The following is a 20,698-nucleotide window of genomic DNA, read 5'->3' on the forward strand; positions in this document are numbered from 1 at the left end:
GATTTCTTTAACTCAAAACTGACCAATGAGACTGATTGTTTTGAGAGCCAATAAGGTGTTATTATGACGCTGCAGGGAACAAATAGGCTATGTGTAAGATATTGTAATTTATTCTGTATTGTCTGGTATGGGAGGAGGTCCACCATGGGGTGACACAACAAGCTCACACACTGGGTGATGTAAACCCTAGTGACACCTCTGAGCGAGGGAGCAAGACGATGGTGGATTTGGAGTGCTCTTCATCTCAAGTCTGCCACTGCCTCCCTCCAACCTGCTGCGGACATGAGCTGTGTTGACTTTCTTCCCATGTGCTTGAGCTTCCTTACCAGATCATCTGCTCCCTTACCATGCTCCATCATGGAGCTTCCACACACCTGGAAGTGTGGACTCTGTATTTTATTTGCAGGGTTGCGCAAACAAAGGCGCTTCATTCATGTGGTCCATTTAAATCAAACCAAAAGTCCCGCACTTCCAGGTTTGCAAAACTACGCAATGGAGTACGTTAAGGGCCTTGTTTTGTCAGCCTGCTGAAGCAGAGGCAGAAACAGTGGGCCTGAGGCAGTGTCAGGCACCATCCCCAGTTGTGCTGCCTCTGGATTACAGACCATCTGCAGATAAATTGTTCAGGTTTGCAAATAATCAAAGTGTTGATATACTGGGCTTTTCCAGTGAGTTGTTAGTAAGAAATAGCTCAGTGTCAGAGGAGGTCAAGTTGATTTTGTTCTTACATAGTTAATCATTGGCAAGGGATGTGTGTGAAATTAAGCAGTTGCAGCAGGAGAGATAGCCAAGGCGATAGCAGAGCTGCAATGAGGAACAGATGTATTGTATCTGTTGCAAACTTATCCCACCCTTCTTCCAAGAAACTCAGAGTGGTGTACATGATTGCTACCCTGTGTGTGTGTGTGTGTGTGTGTGTGTGTGTGTGTACAGGGTCAGCCCATGAGTTCCACATACCTGGAGCGGTGCACCAAATGCTGCGCCCCCCCCACCTGGTATATGCGAGCCACTGCATACATTCTGGGGGCCTTGACTGCTATATAGACAAGTTACACCCTCTAATCCCAAATGGTTCACTTCCTATCTTGAGTTAGAATTCCACCCTGAACAGTTCCCAATAGTAGATGCTGCTGGATTTCAGAAACTGGAAACAAAACTAAAGCATAGCAAGTATTGAATTGGGCAAAAGGATGCATAGAGCCACTGCCTGAAAATGACACACGTATGTTTTGGTGAAACCACCAAGAGTCTTGTGGCTCCTGGAAAAATTAACAAAGGACATAAGACTCTTCGTTTGTTTTACTACGAGAGACGAACATTCTGTGGTTCATGCAAGAGTCTAACCTTCTGGAAGGTGTTTTATTAAAAGGGGCAAGCAAAATGGAACTTCACTTGTTGAATATGAATGTTTTCAACATTCCAAAAGTGAGGTTTGAGTTCTGCAATTAGCTAATAGTTCTGCAGTAGCTAATAACATCCAGCAGAGGGAGACCTGAATCAAGAGAAAAGTTTACAAAACACCAATGTTTCACTAAACCCAGGGAGTTTGCAGAGTAGCTTCAAGTGGAAAGGGCAAGCAAAACAAAATTGATTCTAGTGTCTAGCTAGAAATTCAGCCCCTGTTGCTAACTAATTACATTCTCTCAGGAATGATGATATTCTCCACTTACTGGGGAATATATAGGCGTGCCTTTGGCAAAGTAACAGCTGGTTCCCACAGCAGACCTGACAAAACACTCGATGTATATTTGTGTTTGAAACCCAGGTTTGATCATGCCATAGGGTTACCCAACTGAATGAGGGGAAGCGATATGGCCACCACTTCCCACCCCTGGATCTAGACAGGTGATCTTGGCTGCCCAAGCAGTGGGCACCAAGCAGTGGGCACCAAGCAGTGGGCACCAAGCAGGAGGGGAAGCCCAGGCAGATCAAGCCACACTCTCCATCTCTTGGGGGATTGCATTTCTAACAACATCCAAGGAACATCCCAAAGGAGTGGTTGCTCTGTAGGAAGTCTCTGTAGGAAGCTACAGCACCCCCTCATCATCTACAGTACTAGAAATGTCCAAGAATAAGGAAAAAATAGGCACACAAAAGGGTGGAAGGTCTTCAGGCCCAATTGTGAACATCTAAGAACATAAATACTTTTTTTAAAAATGTCTTCTGGGTGTTCAAACAGATGATGCCAGACTTTCAGGGTTTATGGTGTGGCAAGCCAAAAGCAGCCGCAGTGGCCTTCCCAGTGCTTGGAACCCGACAGGTTTTGCAGTCCCAGGTGTGCAGCAAATACAGGAGTAAACTGCTCCCATTCATAGGAAACAGACTGCTTTTAGCTTGGTGAACCATGACACAGACACTGGTTGTGGAACATCACGTAAGCCTAAAAATTTAGGCTTAGGGCTTTCGTCTGCTCTCAGGTGAAACAAAGAACTTGGCTTGATTTAAAAATAAAATTTTTGTTCCTATCCAGTACTAGCTGTAAGCAACAAGTCACAGTTCTAGAAGGGACGCATAGAAGAAAAGCAGAAATCCTCTGCACATTTACTTGGGGAGTAAGCAGCTCCGTTCCACTCAGAAGGACCTGCTTCTTAGTAAACAACCTTAGGATATCAAACTGCAAATAAAGTAAGAAAGCAAGTGTGCATCATTCTCACTGCCAGGAATCAAAATGAAATTGCACAAATCAATCAAATAAAGCATCAGTGGACTCTTTCATTTATTTGCCTGACCCAACTCATGCTGTCATCAGCGGGACCAGTGTGACAGAGTCAGTCAAGGAAGTACACCCTGCCGCTGTGTCACTAACATGCCAAAAGCCTTCCCACAGCTCAGAAGCACAGAGGCATGGATTGGCTGGCTGTGGCCATTTGCCTCTTGCAAGTGGGTAAGTCCTTGGCTCAAAATGACTCTTGCTTCATCATAAACTGCAACAAATGTCCCCATCTGAGACACTGCTGTGAATGAATGAATTCTCTGCGTGACATTGGCCTCTTTTTCTTCCAGGATGTTCCAGTGCTGAGATCAGACAACCATTGGGTTTGGCGCAGATGGAAGGCCAAAATGCCAACCTGGAGTGCACACAAAACAATGGACACAATACAATGTACTGGTACCAGCAGAAGGCAGGGAAGGAACTACAGCTCCTCTTTTCTTTCTATAGCTCACAACAGCAAAGCAAGGAAAATGTTCCTGACCGTTTCACAGCTGATCAGCCCCAGTCAGATCGCAGCAACCTGAGGATTGCATCTGTGAAGTCAGAGGACTCAGCCGTGTACTTCTGTGCAAGTAGTTTAGACACAGCACTTCAAAGTAACCTCTCCTTCCTACAATAACCTCTTCATTTCATCGCTTTGTTTTGAGAAAAAAAAATGCGAGCAAGACAACAAGGACTTCCCAATCTTGTTTCCCTCTTATGACACCAATGTGGGTATCAGATAGCGACTTATGGATGGGAGAATCAATGGCAAGGATGGTGTGCTTAATCCTTTCTGTACCTGTTGAACCTCCCCTGAGACCCCTACTCCCCCAACTTTCTAGTTGCTGGTTCAACTTATTTTATTCAACCAGGTTCCAAAGGCTGAAGAAACCTGCCTGGGGAGGAAAAACCATCTTGGGGGTGAGATTGCAGAGGAAGATCAGCAGGTGTTGAATGGTTTGGGCTCTTTCCCTCATCTTCTCTTTACCCTTGCTTACCCATTACCCCAGCAAAGTCAGATGTGGGGCCACTCCTTCGCCATCACCATGACTAATTCCACCCTTCGAGAAAGAGAGAGACTGAAAATAAAAGAAACCAAGCTCATGTGAGTGAATGATGGCTGCTTGTACAAGAACAGGACAGAGTCTCTTGACTCACTGAACAAGGAAGACCACATTTCATCGAACTACACATGCTGGCTGTTTCATTAGTTTTATTGCTGCTCAACTTTCTTTCTTTTTGTTCTGTAGTTTTTATTATATTTTAATGGTTCAAGATTAATGAAATGAATGTAAAATGACTGTGTGGAGTTGGGGTTTAGTAGTGAAGTGCCTGAACTTGTGGATGAAATCCAATGAGTCAGGATGATGTGAATTCTGAAGGGACTGAAAAGAGATTCAAGAAGATCTCTGGGGAAAAAGGGCAACAAAATGGCAAATGAACTCCAAGTGTAGATGAGTGTAGAGCGATGCACACTGGGGGAAAAAAAATCCCCCAGCACTGATGGGCTTTGAACTGGTGCTGATTGACCAGATACAAGACCTGGAAGTCATATTGGAGAGAGCAACTAAAATGCCAATTGAACCTGCAGTAGCTGTGAAGAAAATTCCATGCAAGGAGTCATCAAGAAAGGGTCTGAATGCTAAATGGCCAGTGATCTTTATATCAATCTCTCTATATGCAGCTCCCAGTTGAAATACTGCACACTTCTTCTGGTTGCCTGATCTGAAAAAGGATTGTATAGAACTGGATGTTGGAAGAGCAACAGTATGCAAAAAAGAGGAAGAACTTGTTTGGAGGGAAAAGATGAAGAACTTGAATTTTCCGCATCAAACAGGCATTGGTATTGACCCGCAGAGATCATCAGACACATTTTTGTCCACTTCCAGACTTGCCACACCATCTTGGGGACTCCAGCTGAAACTTCACAACGCTGGAGATGGTGAGAGGGCTGTTCTGGGGCTGGGTCCAGTCCAGGAAAGGAGCCACGAGACCGGTGGAGAAGAAGGATGGCTGAAGCAACCCCCTCCTCAAGCCAGCAGGCTTGAGTCGAGGGATAGCCAGCATTGAGAAATCATCATTGCCACAACCTTCAATGCATCAAGGGATATCCAGCAGGAAGCATCAGGTGCTGGAAATGTTGATGAGCTCTCTTTATCACCCAGCCCCATAGACTAAAGTTAAGATTCAGGTTCATAAAGTTCATGAAGCGTATGGTGAAGAAGCTCCCCTGGAACCTAACCCCATTTCCCCCATAAGCTTAATGTTTCAGTATCTCCTAATTCGGTATCCACTAGCTTTTCGAGGAACTTAACCCTAGTGGAGAATGAGAACTTACTGTACTGGCTGAAATAAAACCTGAGAGTGGAGGTTCAGGGTTGCTAAGTCATGAGGAAAAACTTAGCAAAGCAGGTTGCTGACTTGTTCAGAGATGATACGCTGTCTTCCTTTGTATGGATGAGTTGCTTGACCACATTGAGGAGTGCGACTGAATCAGCACCTCCCACTGATCTGCTACTCAAGAGAGCAACACCTCTTTAAGGAATCTCCACATCAACTGTTCATGCACTGGAGGCCTTATTCCACAATTCTCTTGCCACAGAAGCCATGTGGTGGGAGGTGCTGAGTGTCTCTGTTGCCCTCCAGCTGTTTGCAGGTGAGATCTTGTCTCCAAGGCTGATCAGGTTCATTTCCATAGCAGTATAAAGAATTGAAAACTACCAAGAGGAACGTTTATGATTTGGGGAGAGATTTGTTAAAAACGTCATGGTTATGGGAGAAACTGCTCGCTGCAAAATGCGGAAAGCGCAACTGAGATGGGGAACACGTAAAGAGGGGAGAAAGAACAGAGGCTGGTTTTCCTAAGTGAGGGGAGGGGCGCTCAAAGATCCAAGAAAGGACCTGCCAGGGCAGAAGTTGTGATCCTCAGTTCAGGTGGTGGCTATGCATATATAACCCAGTTGCTCATATTTTGTTACATTCTACTGTGACCAAGAAAGAAGTCAGAACTGAGCTGTTCAAACAGCAGCAGGCTTGATGCTTAAGGACTGGGAAGCCTCCAGGCAAGGATACACCCTTGTATGTGTTTGTGCCTCAGTGAGCTCCTTCTCTTTCCTCCACCTAAAGGAAGTGGGGCTGCTTACTCCAAAGAGCAGCAGAGAGTGGGGGCTGGGGAGGGGGAAATGACATGATCAGTGTAATGAAAGAACTGAAAAATTTGCCTGCAAGGTCCTTGATGGAGGAGAGAGCTGGGAGGTTAGGAGTGAGATGATAGCAGACACAGGTAGAGGGATAGATTGCAGCTGGAGGAAGAGGATGGAGCCCTTCTCTTCCATTTTCCTCCCACCTGCAAAATTCAATGGATGTGTCTTTGGTGAAATAAAAGTGGACAGTCGCTCCGAGGGAATTCAGTGAAGGGGCTGGAAAATTCTTCCACATATATTTAAGACAGTTACAAGAGGATGGTAACCCAGGAGGAAAATTGGAGATCAAATTGCAACATGTATGGGTCTTCTCTTTCCAGGTCTCTGCAGTGGGGTCACTGTGATACAGAAGGACCGGTTCCTAATCACCACTGCGGGGAACAGCGCAAAGATCCATTGTGAGCATGATGACTCCACCTACTTTTATATTTTCTGGTATCGACAGGAGAGTAAAACGGCAGAGAAGCAGCTGCAGCTCATTGGCTACACTATAGAGGGAAATTCTCCAGTGATCGAAGTCAAGGGATACAGCATTGACAGACCCAACGTGAAGGAGGCTTCCCTGTCAACCCCTGCACAAAAGGCAGCAGACTCAGCAGTTTATTTCTGTGCAGCTAGTGATGGCACAGTGAGAGCTCCCTGCCTCGCAGCTGCACATGAACATCCCAGTCTTGCCCAGACCTCTCCCCACACCACAAACACACACAAACCAAGAGGGCAGAGCTGCGATGAGGACAGGAAACAGAGCAGCCGCCACTGACGGCTCGCCCAGGATCGCCTGCAGGGGTCTCCGGCTGCACGTGGCTATGATCCTTGAATGTTTATGTTCTACAATCCTAATAAAAATGCTCCTTGTGGATAATGGTGCTTGAGTCAGGATCAGGCATGTGCCATGATCAGCACTACACTACTGTAGAACCGGAGTGAGAGTCTTCCAAGCAAGGTCCATGAAGTGCATTGCTTGTAGGCAGCAGTGATGGCTAACAGGAAATGAACAGCCAGGCCCTTCATACTTAGACCAGCCAGGGATAATGCACAGGTTTGATACTGGCTGCCAATCCGTCAGCATTTGGCATGCTGCCTCAGATGCTGGGAAGTCCTAGGCTGGCCCTGTGTAAGAGGACAGTGCCAGTTACTACGACCTCACTCTCCCCTTCAGGAAACGTGCATTCAGGAGTCTCAATAGGGCTACAGATGGATGACTAGAAAGACTGAAAAAAAGAGCGGGCTACATGTTGCAGTTTGTCTTAAATGTGGGTCAGAAAACAAAAAACCAGTGCTCTGTATTATGCAAATGGACTGATTCTCTCAGGTAACACATTCAGGGCCTTTGTAATTGTTGCATGAATGGTGATTGTACAGGTGTCGCTAACAACCCACTCCTATCATCTTCTGTACAATAGCGAGACAGCATCCTGCTGTTGTAAAGAGACCTCCAATGGTGGCAGTGCGTGCCACCACTGGCCCTTTTTGAGCTGCCCACCACCAACAGTGGCAGCATGAGTGACCCACTACCAGCGCAAGCAACCTGCTCTGGTTCAGGTAGGTCAGTATGGGGGGGATTTGGGTGCAGGAAGGGAGAGTAACTGGGTGTGTTGGGAGAGGAACCGGTGGGTGTCAAAGAGGGAGGAGGTGGATCAGTCATGCATGCCAGATCTTATTTCCTCTTTTTAAAACCTCCTGCCTCTTTTCCCTCCTCATACATATGCCACCAAAATGTCTGGCTTTTATCTGAGGAGATCAATCGCCCCTCCCCCAACCTAGCGTGCAGCGTGGTCTATTGGCATGGCTGCATGCTATAATGTGGCAGGGGATAGAATTGTGGCATAGAAGTTAGTGGGCTTACAGTCCAATTCTATGAGCTTTTTTCTGACTGGATCTTGCAACCTGCTGTTGTAGAAGGCCCAGTGATGGCTAAAACATGCCACCATTGCATGCCATGGAGCCACTGTCAAAAACAGTCAGTGGCTCCCCGTATGCCCCAGACCCCGCAACAAAGCATGTTGGTCAGTGGTGTGGACGATCCATTGGCAATTTGTTGACAGATTGCAGCAGGAATTGGGCCCAGCTGGGAGTATGTCAAGAGCTGGCTGGGTCCACACGTTGGCAGCAGTATTTGTGCTGATATCCTATTCCCCTGGACACACCCCTTTGGACCCACTCAGATTTACATCAGCCAAAGAGCTGGCACAGATCTGAGAAGGCCCATTGGGGGCCAGACAGTGATGGAGTTTTTTACGTACCTCTTCCTTGCTGCCTAGGCCCCAGCTGGCCCTGCAACTACATGCTCTGGGACAGCCCAGGATAGGATTGGGCCATTAGTTTGTGTTGATGACAAAAACCTAAATGACATGTGCATGCATGCGCTATGAGGGTGAGCAAAATAGTGCTGACTATCTATGTTTCATGGTCAGTGTTCCATTCTTGCGGTACAACCAATGAACTCCTCTCAATGTGCGCTTGGCCTCCAATCTAGCTGAGCAAGACTTGCCTTTTGTCCTCCAGAGGGAGCCTTTGCACCTGCAGATTTCTGAGAGGGAGAATGTCTCACTGCTCATGTCAACTAGGGTCCAGCTACAAAGGAGAAGATCAAGACTACTCAGCACCTGCAAAACGGCAGAGAGGCACAACTAGTGTGGTGTGTGGCTCTTTTGGTTGCAGGTGGGTCTCTGGCTGAGAAAGGAAGCAGGCCTCTCACCCCTGAAGCCTTGCACTTCCTTCCACTGGAATGAAGACTTGATCACTTTTCTCTTGCATTGATGAAAGTGCCGAAGGGAAAGGAGGTGTGGAGGGAGCTCCCAAGATAGCTTCCTTTTACTCTTGACAGCAGCTTGAAATGCCTATATCTGTATTCCACGAGAGACCAGCTCCAGCTTCTCCTACCCATAACTCTCAGGCTGTCCCCTTCCTGCTGGAGCAACAAGGATTCCAGTTCAGCCATTTAGAGATGAGGAAGGGCCAGGCAGGATGAATGAGGGAACTGGCAGGATCACAGAAGCACAATCGCCATGTTTACCATTGCGATTAAAATTAAATTAAAGATTTAAGATTAAATTGAGATTAAAGATGGATGATGGGTTGCTTAGTCAATATTTGTGACCACCTGCAGTGTGCAACTTCTGGCCTAAATATTTCCTCTATCTAATTGAAGTTTGCATCCCAGCTTCTTAAAACCACACACCTACACTTACTGGGAATATGTACATATGGCTTTCATGCCTGGCAAAATACCAGCAGCTGGTTCCTAAGGCATGCCTGGTAAAATACACCCAAATACCCATGTGCTTAAGAGTTGAATATGCCATGAGGATACCCACTTGGATGAGGGGAAAGTACCTGGTCACTCCATCCTACCTTTAGACCTAGTCAGGTGGGCTTGGCTATCAAGTCAGCGGGCACATGCAAGTATCAGTGGGACGGTTGGCTAGGAGTTACCATCTCTGTGGAGGCTCAGACAGATCAAGTCACACTCTGCACAGGTGACTCTTGGGGAATTGCATTTCTAACAAAGACTATCAGAGGAACATCCCAAAAGAGTGGCTGCTCTGTGTAGGAAGTCTCTGTAGGAAGCTACAGCACCCCCACATTCAGACCTGACATCTAGCCATTCAAACCTTACATCAGGCATGCACAATTCATGACCAGGCAAGCCCAAAACGGTCACTGTGGCCTTCCCAGTGCTTGCAATGCAGCAGGTTTTGCAGTCCCAGGTGGACAGCGAGTACAGGAGGATCAGTGAGCCATTCCCATGTATAGTAAACAGGTTGCTTTTGGCTTGGTGGGTCATGCTTTGATGGAGGCACTGGCTGTGTGTTATCATGTTTTTCCTTGAACTGTGAGGCTTAGGGCTTTCCTCTGCCCTATGGCTTGATTCAAAAAAGGTGTTTGTTCCACTCAGTCTCTAGCTGTATGCAACAAGTGAGGGTTCTGTGAGATTTGCAGAAAAGCAGCAATCCTCTGCAGTTTTACCAGGGGAGTAAAACCCATTTCATTCAGTGGAACTTGCTTCTTAATCATCCTTTTAGGATATGATAATGCAAGTCATTTAAGAAAACAAACATGTGTCATTCTCGGTGCCATTAATCAAAATGGAATCACTCTCATCAATCAGGTAAAGCTTCAGTGGATTATTCCATCTGTTAGAAAAATTAAGGTAGAAGCGCCTGGGTGCCTGGCCCACCTCATGGTGACATCAGCAGGATCAGCAAAATGGAGCCTGAGAAGGAAGTAGACCCTGCAGCTGTGCTATAGACCTGTCTACAGCCTGCCCACAGCTCAGAAGAACAGGCGCATGGATTGGCTGGCTGTGGCTATATGCCTTTTGCTAGTAGGTAAGTACTTGTCTCAAAATACCCTTAGCTTCATGATAAGATGCTTCAACAGTTTCCATCTGTGACAGTATCCTGAATGAATGAATTCTCTGTGTGACATTTGCCTCTTTCTCTCCCAGGATGTTCCAGTGCTGAGATCAGACAACCACTGGGTCTGGTGCAGGTAGAAGGCCAAAATGCCAACCTGGAATGCACACAAACTGATGGCCATGACTACATGTACTGGTACTGGCAGAAACCCGGGCAGGAGCTGCAGTTCCTCTTTTACTTCTACAACCAAGAGCTGCTCAACAAGGGAAATGTTCCAAGCCATTTCTCATCTGATCGGCCCCAGAAAGAGAACCTCCGGCTGCTGATTGAATCTGTGAAGTCAGAGGACTCAGCCGTGTATTTCTGTGCAAGCAGTTTAGACACAGCACTTCAAAGTAACCTCTTCTTCCTACAATAACCTCCTCATTTCATTGGCTTGTGCTTTTGAGGCAGAGGAACAAAGGCTAGCAAGGCAAAGCACAGTTCCCAATCTTGTACCCCCCGTACAACCCAATCCTCACCCATTCTGGAACAGGCAGGCCAGCTGGCCTGCGCTGTATCCAGTGCAGGCTTGTGGCTGGCTGAGGTGCAACCTGGGGCAAGGAGAATAGATTCCCATTACCCTGGGTAATGCAGCAGTGGCCCAAATTGGGCTACTCTGATCTGCGCCACGTAGAGGTGGCACAGATCTGAGCAGCCCGGCACTAGGCCAGGCCTCCAGAGAGGGGGGTTAGGATCCGGCTTAAGTGCCAAATCCTGGCTGCACCCCCCCCCTTGACCAAGTCAGCCCGTGGGCACACTCATTACCCACCCTTCCCCCACCCAGGAATGCCCCAGTTCCACCTTCCCCTCACCCTCCTCAGATCCCCTGATCAGTGGACTGCCGCTGGCACAAACTCACTGGTCCCGGGGCTTACTCCAACACTGGGAGGTTGGCACACATCCTTGTGCCAGCCTCCCCAATTCCTGAGTTGTTGCAGACATGGCACATTTGCGACACTCCTTGGCCAGCACAAGGGACTTGCACTGGCCAATAGAGTGCTTGAGATTGCACTCTTATGCAGCCAATGTGTATATCAGATGTGGGCATATGGAAGAGAAAATCAAGAGGATGAGGGGTGTCTGCATCTCCTGCAGCTCCCACTCAAATCTCTCCAGTGCAGTTGCCAAGTTTTACTGAGTTTTCTCAACCAGGTACGAGAAGTTGAAATAACCAGCCTGGGAAGAAAACAAGCCAAAAAACATACTCATAGAAGTGAATTGGCAGCTGTTCTGTAGAAAAGCATGACAGGTTATCTGACATATTTAGCAAGGGAGGCAGCACCTTTCTTTGAGCTGCACATGTTTTAAAATTTTGAAATGCAAATCTATGCAATGTAACAGCTCCTTTGTGGGTTGCTGTGTCAAGTCAGAGTCCCTCCCCTCGCAACCTAGCATGTCAAGGCTTGCGACCAACCATCTTCTGGAAGGTAACTACAATAGCACTTCTTGCTTTTCTCTTCAACTCCCTCCGCCTTCTGAAGCCCCCCTAAAGGACTGGGCTGAACACAGAGGTTCAGCAAAGACACAGGACTTCTGGGGAACGACTCCATTTGCAGATGGAGGGTGCCGGGCAGAGCAAGAGCACGAGTCTTTGAGAAGTTATTCAGAGCCTTTGTGATGGTTGCATGGATGACGAGCGCACAAATGTTGCAAGGACTTGGCGAGCTTAGTTTTGTGCTGATTCGAGATAGTAATGTATTGTAGCAGAACTGCTGCACATGCTCATGCTGCGGGTGAGCAAAATGGCAGTGACCTTCCATGTTCCACTGACAGCACATTGAAGCCTGTCAGTGGAACATGGACCTGTGAACTCCTCTCAATGAGTTCTTTGAGAACTCCTCCAGAGTAGGTGAGCTGGGCTTGCCTTTCGACCACTGGGGGGAGCCCTTGAGTCTGTGGATCCCAGAGAGGGAGAAAATCCCACCCCTCGTGCTAACCAGGCACTAACCACAAATGAGAAGAGGGAAACTGCTCAGCACCTGCAGAGCAGCAGAGATGAAGGCACCGCTAGTGTGGTGTGTAGCTCACTAGGTTGCAGGCTGAGAAAGGAAGGGGACCTCCTGCATTCCATCCATCATGCAATGATGCACTCCATCCAGGAAGGTGGGTATACCTGGGTACCACTGATCATGTGGATCAGTTTCCTCTCCTTGCCTGTGGGCTGGGCGGACCTCTTAGCATAATGGTGAAATTCAACCTTGCGTTTGGTTCCTGGGAGGCTGCAAACTAAGAATGTCAGAGCAGTATCCCAATGGAATGGCTGCTACATTTGGAATGCCAGACAGTCTTTGTGGGAAGCTACGGCATCCCCAACTCCTCTCTGCAGGGCTAGAAAAACAGCATCTTCAATCACAATTGTGAAAAACTAAGAACAGGAGTGCTTAAAAATGCTTTCTGGGTGTTCAAATAGATGATGTCAGGCATACGCAGTTTATGACCAGACAAGCCAAAAGCAGCCACTATGATCTTTCCAGTGGTTGGAATCTGGCAGATTTTGCAGTCCCAGGTGGGCAGCAAAGGATCCCTGAGTTGCTGCTGCTATGCATAGAAAACAGGTTCTCATGTGTGTGATATCACTTAGTTCCCTGAATATTGAGGCGTAAGGCTTTTTGCTGCCCTAAGGTGAAACACAAACTGGGCTTGATTAAAAAAAGATGGCAGTTCCAGTCTAGCTCTAGTTGTACATGGGAAGTGAGAGTTGCAGAAGGGATGCGCAGAAAAGCAGCAATCCTTTGCACATTAACTTATCCCCCTTCGATAAGTCCCATTTCACTCTGTAAAATTTGCTTCTTGGTAAACACACTTACAGTCCAATCCTATCCGAGGTGATTGGTCTCCTCTGCTTGCTATAGTGGGGGGAGGGGGTTGACCAAATTAAAAAAAAAATTATTTACCTTCCTTCAGGTTGCCTGGCTTCTGATGGGTCTCCATGGACCTGTGTCAGCTATTTAACTGGTGTAAGTCTGAAGAGCTTCTGGAGACGTGTCGGGCCAGGAGAAAGGAGATAGGATCTTGGCATGTGCCACCACTGCCAAGATCCTTCCCATGCCATCCTTGAACTGCACCTGGTTCAGCCCACTCCCTGTTACTGAACCCTCCCCCCCCCCCAACCAACCCTGAACTGCTTCCACCACCACCTTACCTGCCTGCTCTGGCACAACTTGGATGAGCCACTGGCATACACTTGAGATCTCCATCATTTCCACTGGCATTCCAGCCAGTGACTATGTCATGGCTTTTGTGCAAGACTGGAATCTACAGCAGCAGATCAGGAGGCCCTGGTTAGGATTGGGCCATTAGGATATTAGACTGCAGGTAATGTAAGAAAACAAGTATTCATCATTCTCAGTGCCGCTAATCAAAATGGAATTGCTCTTGTCAGACAGCAAAACCATCAGTGAATTATTCTAGGAATGCCTGTGTATCCACCCCACCTTGTGATGTCATCATCAGGACCAGAGTGATGCAGCCTGAGAAGGACGTAAAGCCTGCAATTGTGTGAGATGCATGATTAAAGCCCACCCACAGCTCAGAAGCGCAGAGGCATGGATTGGCTAGCTGTGATCATTTGCCTCTTGCAAATGGGTAAGTCCTTCACTCATAATGCCCCTTGCTCCTTCAAGGACTGCTTCAAGAGTTCTGAGCTTTATACATTGCCCTGAATGAATGAATTCTCTGCATGATATTTGCCTCTTCCTTTCCCAGGATGTTCCAGTGCTGAGGTCAGGCAACCATGGGGTCTGGCACTGATGGAAGGTCAAAATGCCCACCTGAAATGCACACAAAACAACGGACACAATGAAATGTATTGGTACCGGCAAAAGAGAGGGAAGGAGCTGCAGCTCCTCTTTTACTTCAACAATAAAGTTCTGATAAACAAGGGAAACATTACAGACCGTTTCACATCTGATCAGCCCGAGCTAGATCACAGCAGCTTGAAAATTTCACCTGCCCAGCCAGAGGATTCAGCAGTGTACTTCTGTGCAAGCAGCTATTCACAGCACTTCAAAGTAATCTCTTCTTCCTACAATAACCTCCTCATTTCATTGGTTTGTGTGTGTGAGGCAGAGGAACAATGACTATTGAGGCAGCAGAGTTCTCAATCTTGGGTCCCACTTATGATATCAGTATGGGTTTCGGGGGCGGGCAGGGAAAGAATCAGTGGGCGAGATGGGATGCTTAACCCTTTCTGCACCTTTTGATGCTCCCCTGCAAACCTCTTCAGTGCAGTTGTTGGTTCTGTTGGTTTTATTCAACCAGGTTCCAAGAGCTTAGTAGTAAACGAGAAAGCGTATTTTAAAGAGAATGATTTAAAATACAGGTGGGACCTTGGTAGCCACTGATTTGCATCCGTTGATTTGACTCACCACTGACACCAGGGTCCACCTTTAAATGCCTTGTAACAAAGAGGAAAAAAGCACAAAAATCCAATTTCCTTTGTGCTATTAGACTGCACTGGTTGCAATCTTCGTGGGGTCAAGAATAGCTTTAAAGATCCACTTCTGGGTTTCTTGCTCCTCCATTGTCACCCCAGAATGCATAGGTATAGAAGCTATACTGCATTCAGCCACTCTATGGGGTGAACATCATTCCATTAGAGCCTATTATTCACCCCATTCAGTGGCTGAATGCTGTATAGTGGTATAGCATCAGTGGAGGAGCAAGACACCTGGAAGTGGGTCTAAAGTTATTTTTACACTGATTTGGTATCCACTGATTTTTTCTTAATTCGCTGGGGATTCCAGAATGGAATCCCAGTGGATAACAAGGCACGACCTGAATTGAAAACAAGCTTTTGGGTTATTCTGTACTTTTTGCTGCACGTGAGTGTACAAATAGCAAGGTAGATATAGCAAGTTGGTGTTTAGCCAGCCAGACAAGGGGATAATTGGTGCAGACATTACAACTTTTAAGATGGAGATTGACAAAGTCCCTCATCAAATTGGGAGGCGTGCTACTAGACTCGCAGTTTAACAGGCCTTCTTGTCTGTTGTTTTGAAGAATGTCTTCTCTTTATGTGATTCTGGTGCCTATTTCATTAGTCCTACAGCTGTCTAACCGTTTATTGTATTATATGGCTTTTATTCTACTGTAATGGATTGTGCTCATTTTCCTTCCATATCAAAAGCTGGTTTGAGACTGCTGAAAAGTGGGCTTAAAATGTATTGAATGAATAAATGAAAAATCTGGAGCTTGGGGCTGATTAGGCTGATTTTGCAGATGGTACCAAATGAGTCAGGCTGATGTGAACCCCAAGAGGACTGCAAAGAAGTCCACAAGAATCTCTAGGAGGAGCGGAAACAAATCGGTAAATGAGGTTCAAAATGTCAGTTTGTGTAGAGAGATGCATGGGTTGGGGGAAAATCTCACAAACATCAATGGACTTTGAATTGGTGCTGACTGAACAGGAACGAGAGCTGGGCGCTGTGGTGGGGAGAAGACTGAGCACATGGCAGCTGTGAAGAAAGCACATTCTATGCCAGGCATCATCAGGAAGGAGGCTAAAAACAAAATGGCCAGTGTCATATGCAGCCCTTTTTTGGAATTAAGTGTTTGCTTATGGCTCCCCTCTCTCAAACAGGATTTTGTAGACCTGGAAAGATACACATATGGACCATCCATATAATTAAGAGGTTGGAGCAGGCCCAGTGTTGGCTAACTGGGGCACTCCTCAGGGGTCCAGAGCCAACCATTGGTGCATTGCCCAGCCCTGAGGCCCTGCTCACTGTCCACCTTCCTGCAATGGCAGCAGTGCAGGTCTCTTGGCTAAGGAAGCTGCTCTGTTGCTAATTTCTTTCCTGACCATGCCATCTGCAAATGGAGCACCCCCTTGGGTCTTCTCTGGGACATTCTCATTTGCAGCTGGGAGGAGATGGTGACCCCATCCGCAGAAGGGCTTCCTGTGGAGGCCTCTGCCCTGGGAGAATGCTCTGATTGAGGATGGAGGAGCTCTTACCACCTATGTTGCCCCAGGAAAATGATTTACATACCTGCCATGGTAACCCTGGTCCCACTGAGGGAAAAGAGGCCCACAAAGCTCAGTTGCCAAGGGTCCGCCAGACCTGGACTCTGCACTGAGGCAAATTCCTGATGAGGAATAGTGAAAGTATTTGGGGCAAGAGGAGGTTTTGGGTGGTGGGAGGGCATGGTCAAGATTTAAATCGTTATGCAAGGTGTGAAGAAATGGTATTGGGATAACTCTATCTCTGTCTCCCCTTGTACTAGAACTTAGGGTCAGTGAAATGGGTGGGCAATCGATTCGGGAGACAAAAGTATTTCACACAAAGCATTTTAATCATACGGAATTCACTGATACAAGATGAACTGACGATGGTCACTAGCTTGGAGGTCTTTGAAAGGGAATGAGGAAACCTCAGGGAACAGAGGCCTATCAATGGCTAAGAAGAGCTTCCATGTTCAGAGGCGGCATGGCAGTGAATACCAATTGCAGTGGGATGGGCTATTGCTTTCCTTGCAGATCTTCTGCAGGCTTTTGGTTGACTGCTTTGAGAAAAAAGATGCTGGACTGGATTAGGGAGAACTTTGGTCTTCCCCAGCAGGGCGGTTCTGCAGTGTGCAGAGAATATTCTCCTACTTGAGTCATGGGCAAGGATATCCCTATATCAAGAGACAAGAGAAACATTTTATGAAGGAATGCCTCATTTGAATAGTCAACTTGTTTGCCTCCTGTTCATTCTCTTCTTGAATTGCCGCAGCTTTTGTCCCATTTCTTAAAATCCTCGTACCTGCTTCTTTCTCCTACGTGGAGGTATCGTTGGGTAATCCCAACCAGTCAGGAACCACACAGTGTATGGAAGGATGTCATGATGAGACTAACATACTACAGGTAGAACTTTGGGGAAATTCAAGCAACTTTCTGGAGATGGACAGTCTTGAAGCGGTAAGTACAGCAAGCTGCCCTTCAGTTGAGAAAACTACTTATAGACTGAAAGTGCTGGGAAAGGGGGGGCATTAGAATCATACTGGCTGAAAGAAAAGCTGAGAGTGGAGGCACGGAGTAGCCAACTCAGGAGAGGAACTTGTAAAAGTAGGGTGCTAACTTGTTCAGAGATGACAAGCAACCTTGCCTTTCCTGCTTTCCTGCATTTGAGGAGTGTCTCAGAATCAGCCCCTCCCACCCATTTGCAGCTCAGGAGAGCAAAACCTCTTTAAGGAGTCTCCACGCCACCTCTCGGGCCAAATTCTGTGCTTCTTTTGCCACAAAGGCCATGTGGTGGGGGGTGCTGAGTGTCTCGGCTATCCTCCAGTTTTTCACAGGTAAGAGACCGCTTCCCAACCAAAGATGGGTTTAGTGTGGGATTTCCATAGCAGCACTAAGGATTTAAAACAACCAAGAGGAAAGTTTATGATTTGGGGAAAGATTTGCTAACCTAGGCGTGGCTGTAGGAAAAATTGTGGGGACTAGAGAAGAGAAACTGGTGAAGAGGGGAGAAAGGACAGAGACTGGAAGGCTTTTTCCCAAGGGACCCTCAAAGATCTAAGAAAGGACCTGCCAAAGCAGAAGTTGTGGTTCTCTGTCCAGGTGTTGGAAGATAGTGACTGCATATGTATAACCCAATGGCCCTTATTCTACCATGTTCTAGTGTAACTGAGAAACAGAAGCCAGAATTGAGCTGTGCAAGCAGCAGAAGGCTTGATGTTTAATGAAACGGGGACCCCCAGGCAAGGTGCATTCTTACACATACCCTATGTATTGCCCTTCATTGGCCTCCTTTATTTTCCTCCACAAATACGAAGGGTGCAACTCACTCTTAAAGAGAAGGGTAAAGGTCTGGAGAGCATAGAGAGAAAAAGGTTTGTAACATGATCAGAGTGAGGTGAAGGATTTAGGCTGCAAGTTGCTGGTTGGAGGGGAAAACTGGGAAACCTGCGATGGTGGAAGACAGAGGTAAAGGGATAGATTGGAACTGGGGGAAGAGGACAAAGGCCTTCAATTTTCCTCTCACGAGTGTGATTCCAGGGGCCTTCCTCTGGTGAAATAAAAGTTGAGCAAATTGGAATTGAATGAAAGGGCTGTAAAAATCTTTCAGTGAACATTTAAGTAAGATACAGTACATGAGGATGGTAGTTTAAGCAGTAAATCTGAAGTCAAATTGTGCTATGCCTGGGTCTTCTCTTTCCAGATCTCTGCAGTGGGATCATTGTGACACAGAGGGACCGGTTTCAAATCATCACTGTGCAGAACAGGGCAAAGATCCATTGTGAGCATGATGACTCCAGCTACCTTTATATTTTCTGGTATCGGCAGGAGAGTAACAGAGCCGAGAAGCAGCTGCAGCTCATTGGGCATTCTGTACAGGGAAGTGATCCTCAAATAGAAGTCAAGGAATACAGCATTGACAGATCCAGTGTGAAGGAGGCTTCCCTGTCAACCCCTGAACAAAAGACTGAAGATTCAGCAGTATATTTCTGTGCAGCTAGTAAAGGCACAGTGAGAGCTTTCTGCCTCGCAGCTGCGCAAAAAACATCCCAGCCCTGTCCTGACCTCTCCTTACAGCACAAACACACACAGATGTCTATAGGATACAGCTGCAGAGGAGGATGGGAGATGGTGGAGCCACCACCGATGGCTCACCCAGGATCTCCTGCAGGGGCCTCCACCTGCATGTTACTGTGATCGTTGAATGTTTACATAATCCAAATAAAAGTGTCCCTTGTGGATAACAGTGCTTGTGTCAGACATGTTCCATGTGCAGCACTACTCCAGCACAGACCTGGAGTGAGTGTCCTCCAATTAGCTCCATGGGGTGCACTACCTATAGGCAGCAGTGATGGCCAGTAGGAGGCAGGTGGCCAGGCTCCTCTGGCCAGCTGTGGACAATGCAGAGGCTCCATATGACCGCCAGTCCAAGGGGGGCATCTTCCATACCTCCCTTCCTTTCCCTTGAAGAAGAATGTGAGGCCTGAACACATCCACAATCCCACCTAACTCTCAGTCTGAAAGCAAGAGCTCATGGCTCCTGCTCTACAATCCCCAAAACAGGCACACCACTGGAACGAAAGCATAATAACAGCTTGAACCTGGACAGAGTTAGGCAGTATGGCCTAGTGGCTATGAGACTGAGCTGAGAATCAGGATTTCTCTGGTTTGAATCTCAGCCATAAACTCAATAGGTGGCCCTGAGCAAACCAAACCCTCCCTCAGCCTCAGATTGCCCTGCTGCAATATGGGGTAATCAGTGCTTTTTTTGTAAAAAAAAAAAAAAAAAAAAAAAGGAAAGGTGCAGGAACTCACAACTTTTATTTATTTATTTATTTGTTTATTTATAAACCATTTTTTATCGGAGAAATAAGTAATAAGATACAACTAGACATAGTCAATAACTACACACACACACACACACACACACACACACACACACACACACACACACACACGTCCATCCCGTGTGAGCTCCCTGATAGCAAAAGCACTCCTGCCACAGCTGGAGTGAAACACCCCATTTTTTTAGGTGGGAAGGTGCTCCATTGGGCTATAGGAAAGCCCAATATAGTTGGGCTATAGTTAAAGTGTTCAGAACTAATATATAAGGTCTTGAGCCCAGCTGGTGGCCATCAGCGCCTCAAGTATTAGTTCCAAACACTTTGAGCCTAAGAGCTCTTATGGCTCAATGGCTAAAGTACTGGTCTGTGGGGTTCAAATCCCTATGAGGAATAAAATTTTTTTTTTTTAGGTGGGGAGGTGCTCCATGGCTGCAAAATATAAAGGTTGGTTGCCAGTTTCCAAAAGGGGGGCCAGTTGAGGCTGCAAAACTCCTCAAAGTTCAGTCCCAGGCAGGCTTTTTTTTTTAAGTCCCAGGTAGGACTTAACCCACAGCCTCCAGCAGGGGGCTCACTCCAGGAGCTTAACTGTGGGTCAATTCTGGGAGGAAACTGGCCTGCTACAGTTTGTCTTGTGGATCTCATAACCCATGCTCTGGATGTGGATCCCATAACCATGAAGGAGTGTATAGAAGCTCAGAGACCCAGCTGTGGGGCTACAGCTGCTTGCAGAAGTTCATTTTGATCCATTCTAGTGTGAGCCTAAATACAATGATGCTCATTTTCTGCAATCGATTTTCAATATTTCAAAATTTTTAGAGAGACTTAGGAGTGTGTCTGGTTTTCCATATTACTTTATCTAGCTGCCAATGCTGCATGTTTGGGTAGACCTGGACTCTGCATCAAGAAGCCTAGTAGACCTGAGCTCCAAAGACTATTGTGGCTGTCAGTACTCTTTCCTTGCCCTATTTTGCCCCCCTTCCCTTTTGGGAAGAGGCCCAGAAGAAACTTTGTACCCCCTGCTAAAATTCCTCCCATAGGCCCTGGTGTACACATAGTAACAAAATTAAGAGTGAGCTGCATCTTGGAGTTGGTCTTAAAAATGGGTCAGAACA

At 46.9% G+C, this 20,698-nt stretch overlaps 1 pseudogene and 1 gene segment (V, D, J or C); both read left to right on the forward strand.

Moving 5' to 3' along the window:
* Window positions 1-20,698, forward strand: part of LOC136641927 (T-cell receptor beta-2 chain C region-like) — a 112,338-nt gene that overhangs the window by 11,666 nt on the left and 79,974 nt on the right.
* LOC136641932 (T cell receptor beta variable 3-1-like) lies at window positions 13,847-14,576 on the forward strand (annotated as a pseudogene).

The sequence above is a fragment of the Tiliqua scincoides genome, chromosome 2 (genome assembly GCF_035046505.1).
Source record: "Tiliqua scincoides isolate rTilSci1 chromosome 2, rTilSci1.hap2, whole genome shotgun sequence".
Lineage (NCBI taxonomy): Eukaryota > Metazoa > Chordata > Lepidosauria > Squamata > Scincidae > Tiliqua > Tiliqua scincoides.